Genomic DNA, 5,549 nt, shown 5'->3' with positions numbered 1-5,549 from the left:
ACGCCCAACAAATTTTTCTCCCTATATGGATTCTATCAAAGCACTAACAACTAAAACATTTGATAACAAACCACTGTCAATTATTCTTTAGTGGATATCCATACCTTTCTTTAAAGCTCCCATTTTATCATAGCAACAGAAATGTTGGAAAAGGATGTGGAGTCTAGCTTTACACTAAGCTCTTCATTTTCATTAAAGTCTTCAAGGACTTCTCAAGGATTTACCCATGCAAAAAACACAAACAACATTTGACAACAAATGTAAACAGAAATAATAGAGTGTTGCTCTATTTTGCCTAAGATGAAGAGCATAGTAGAATAAACATGAAGGAGACAATACAAGTGCAATAGGTAGAAAGTATGGAAGTTTGATTTCTTTCTTTCTAGTAACCAAAAATAAACTATTACAATATTGGAATATAAAAATAATAACTAGCTACAACTGATCTACATAAGATAAACTTGCAGCAAGTGTAGCTACATACAAGAAAGGTGTGGAGCAATCACTGCTTCAACATAACAAATTCTCATAGGTGCTATTGCACACAATACTCAAAAACATTCTTTGTTGTTGTTTCCATCAAAACTGACTCTATATGAGAATGAATGAAGATGATGGAATGAATGACATTCCCTCTCTTTTGTCTTCTTGTTTTCCACACAAAATTTTGCCCCTCTTTTCCGAATTTGAACTCACCTACCACAACAAATGCATATGATTTTTGGAGCTGAAAATAGAGGATGTTAGGTTGGTAGGTGGGCACAAGACAATAAAAAATATATTAAATGTTCCAATACTCTCCCTTTGTCCCAAGCCAACAAAATAAGGATCAATGCTGATCCAAACCAATTACACCAAGAATCTTTCTTAGGTGTACAAAAGTTCCAATGGCCAAAGGCTTAGTGATTATGTCTGCTAATTTTTGCTCAAACTTACAAAATTACATCTTGATATCTACATTCTCCACCAATTCCCTAATGAAGTGATATCTGATCTCTATGCACTTGCTTCTCCTATGAAAGACTAGATTCTTAAATAGTGCAATTGAGGAGATGTTGTCACAAAAGATTGTGGTTCCATCATCTTGCCTTTCATTCAAATCTATCAAGATCCTCCATAACCAAATAGCTTGACATGTTGCTGCATTTTATGCTATGTATTTAGCCTCTACTATAGATTGACAAACAATAAGTTTCTTCTTAGGTGCCCTTGAAATTGCACCTAATCCCACATGGAACATATATCTAGGACTGTGCTTCCTATCATCTAAACTTCTAGCCTAATCACTATCTATATAAGAAACCAACATAAAATCATTATTTGCAGTGTACAAAATCTCAAATCCCTTGGTACCATTCACATACCTTATGATCCTCTTTCCTACTTTCCAATGAGAATCTTTTGGTGTTTTTATAAATCTAGAAATCTGACTTACTACATGCATTATGTCAAGTCGAGTTGAGCTGTCAAATACTTCAAGCTTCCAACCATACTCCTGTATAGTTTTGGATTAATACTTTTGTTACAATCTTCCTTGCTTAACTTCAAACCTACTACTGTTGGTGTTAGAGCTACCTTGCTATTCTACATTTTGAATCTCTTGAAGATCTACCTTGCATACTTTTCTTGAGAGATGAAGATGCCATCATCCATTTGTTTTACTTCTATGTCTAGAAAGTACTTCAAGAGACACAAATCTATCATCTCAAACTCATTCTTCATGGCCTCTTTGAACTCACCAATTAGGAAATTATCATTTCTATTGAAGATTAAATCATCTACATACAAGACAACAATCAACACTTTACCATTTTCTTCCTTGATGTAGAGAGTGGGTTCACCATCTCTTTTACTAAAGCCATTGCTCATCAAATATGAGTCAATCCTACTATACCATGCCCATGGAGCTTGCTTGAGACCATAAAGAGCTCTCTTCAATCTATACACCTTTTATTCCTCACTTGGGACTTCATAATTAGTTGGCTACTCCACATATTCTTTAAATACACTATTCAAGAAGGGAGACTTCACACCCATTTGATATACCTTCCATTTGTGTAAGGCTGCAATTGTTGTGACAACATGAAAGATTTCCATTCTTACAACTAGGGCATATGTCTCATCATAATCTCTGCCATACTACTACTTATAACCCTTGGACACTAAATGTGCCTTATGCCTATCTATTTTTCCTTCAACATTGTACTTGGCCTTGTAAACCCATTTTACTCCAATTACTTGCTTCTTAGGAGGCAAGGTAGTTAACTCCCATGTCTCATTTCTCTCAATAGAATCTATTTCCTCATCCATGGTATCACACCATTATCTTCCTTCATAGCTTCTTTAAAGTAAATTGAATCACTATGAAAAAATAATGCAAAATTAAGACTCTCATCATAATCTTCCTTATACCTTTCATCTTGGTATATCTCCCTTAGACTCTTAGTCTTTCTTGACAATAGAGAGGTGAGAGTGGGATCTAAATTTTTAGTAGTGTTGTTTCTTTTCTATACATTCTATACACCAATTTAGAGCTATCTAGAGCTACCTAAGGTTGAATATCTTACTATCATTTGTTGCTTTTCTTTTTTCCTTTGTCTACAATCATCAATATTTGTTGCTCCATCATCTTGCTCATCACCAATATCTTCTACTTCCTCATCAATACTTGACACTTTTCTTGAAGTACTTTGAGATACATCAACTGAGCCATCCCATGACTCATTTTCAAGAAACTCCACATCTCTTAAAATGATGATCCTTTTGGTGATTGGTACATATAACCTAAAAGCCTTTGATTCAGAGTTATAACTCGTGAAGATACACTTCACACCTTTGTCATCTAGGTTTTTCGTTTGTTCCTTAGGCACATGTGCATATGCTACACATCCAAACACTCTCAAGTGTCAAACTATATGCTTTTTCGTTGACCAAACCTCAAGATGAATCTTGTCACAAATAGAGTTTATGGGACAATTATTTATCAAATATACTGTTGTTTCTATAGCTTCTCCCCAATATTCAATCTGGAGCCCTTTAGTTTTCATCATGCTTCTAGCGATTTCAACAATGTCCCTCATTTTCCTCTTAGCCACTCCATTTTGCTATGGAGTATAACTGGTTGTAAGCTCTTTCTTTTTCCCATTTTTCATCCAAAAATTTACAAATAAATTGGAGGTATACTCCACTCCTCTATCTAATCTAAGGACCTTAACATAGTGTCCACATTATTTTTCAGCCAAGGCTTTAAATTCAACAAATTTATCAAATTCTTTAGATTTCCTTTTCAAAAAATACACCCCCACACTATGACTAAAATCATCTATTAATGTCATAAAATAAGTACTCCCCCCAATAGAAGTAGTTTGTATAGGGCCTACTAAATTAGAGTGCACCAATACTAATGGTGCTATAGTCCTTCTAGAATTTCTAGAATTGAATGGAATCCTATGTTACCCAAAATGCAAGCCTCACACTTGTCATATGAATCTACTATGCTTGGAAAACTATCTACCATTATTTTCTTGGACAACAAATTTAAACCAGAAAAGACAAGATGTCCATACCTTAGATACCAAAGCTTGGAGGGGTCTTCAATTATGCTCCTAAGAGCTTATTTTTGATGTATTGTTGTACATACATGCTTGGGAGGTGCAACATTGACTTGAGAAGAGAAGAACGTCTCTATCCTCAAATGTAACATTTGATTCTTTATCATTTAGACTACTGCAAGTAATCTATTACTCCCATCCTTCTCATGAATGACACACTTGTCATTTTCCATCAACACCTTGTATCCATTTTGAATGAGTTGTCCAACACTCATAAAATTGTGCTTCATACTAGAGGAAAAATACATATTTGGTATCTCCTTCTTCTCAGCTTACTTGGTGTAGACCATGATAGATCCTTTACACACTATGGGAATGGTTCCATATTTCCCATCTTAATTTCAAACTTGAAGGTCTTATCAATGAAGGAAAATAAACTTTCATTACCACTCATGTGATTTTTACAACCACTATCCAAATACCATACCTCAGGGCTGCCTTCTTCACCAACATTACACATGATAAAGGATGTGGGATTGTTTGCATTTCCCATGTTTACATCAGCTACATTTGTATTTTTGTTTGATTGATCCCCCTACTTTTTCCAACATTCACTAGCATAATGCCCATACTAATGACAATACTAGTATTTAACATTGCTCCTATTTGAGTTGTAATTCTTTTTACCTCCTCTAGATTTTTTTTGAGAGGTTCTTGTTCCCTCTTGGTTTCTTGCTCATCGTGAGCTTTTTGCACCAACATTCTATTGACTATTCCTTCCATGACCTCTACTTCTTGAGCTTCTACTAGAGCCATATCTTCCTCTCCCAATACATCTTGAATTCTCTTGAGCCTTGAAAGACTACTCTTGGGAAGTTGTTGGTGATATGTTTATCCGGTGCTCATGGGTTTGGAGAATACCCATCAACTCATCCATTGTCAAAGTGGTGAGGTCCTTTTCTTCCTCAGTGGTCATCACAAGGTTGTCATATTTTTGAGGTAAACTCTTCAATATCTTTTCCACAATCCTCTACTCTTCATAATCTTCTCTATTTGATTTAAGTCAGTTTATCAAAGTTGAGATTCGTGAGCTGAACTCTATAATAGGTTCATTGTCCTTCATCTGAAGGTTCTCAAATTCCCTTCTAATATGTTGTAGTTTCACTACTCTAAGCTTATCAATCCCCTTGAAGTTCATCTCAAGGATATCCCATGCTTCCTTTGCATAATTTGTTGCTGCAATCTTCGGGAGGACTATCTCTATCATTGCTACCATAATCAAACTTAATGCCTTAGCATCCTTTCTCTCTCAAGCTCACTTCTACATGCACCACAGTAGCTAAAGATGCTACAACAATCCAATATTACAATGATAAATATTAGAAATAATAATTTTCTATCAATAATTACATTTAGACATTTTTTCAAGGACTCATCTATCATTTCAAATTTGAGAAAATTTAATCAAACAATTTGCTAGAAAATTGAAACATAAATATTTACTTGGGTTGAGCTAGGTGATGATCAAGTGTTGTACTCAAGTCCAATAGTCTGGTGTATTTTTTCCTTGCTATTACTTGACTTATATTTTGATTAAATTCTATTATAAACTTAAATCTACATGATGCCTTATTTTTCATATGTACTAAAAGTTTGATTTGTACATATAATATTAAACTCAAAAGTTTAGAAGATTGTTTTGCTCAATTGATGTTTAAAATAACCCCTTTAGTGTTCACTCCAAAATTAAAATAACTAAAATATTAATTTTTGCACTTGTCAATGTTGTATAGCCATTGAAATGACATTAATAAACTATTCAAAAAACTTCCAATTAGACTTGTAGGCCCAAATAGTCCACACAAATAGAAGCATATCTATAGTATACAACAATATTCCTCATAACTAGCTCAAATGGTTCAGCAATAAGCTCATGAATTAGAAGTAAAAAAAAATTTAATATTAATGACCCTCACAAAAGAATATCTTGAAGAAACT

Source organism: Cupressus sempervirens, chromosome 7, assembly GCF_028749045.1.
Source record: "Cupressus sempervirens isolate cs-2001-9-10 chromosome 7, ASM2874904v1, whole genome shotgun sequence".
NCBI classification, from domain to species: Eukaryota; Viridiplantae; Streptophyta; class Pinopsida; order Cupressales; family Cupressaceae; genus Cupressus; species Cupressus sempervirens.
The sequence above is the reverse complement of the archived record's forward strand: the minus strand, read 5'-3'. Positions refer to the sequence as shown.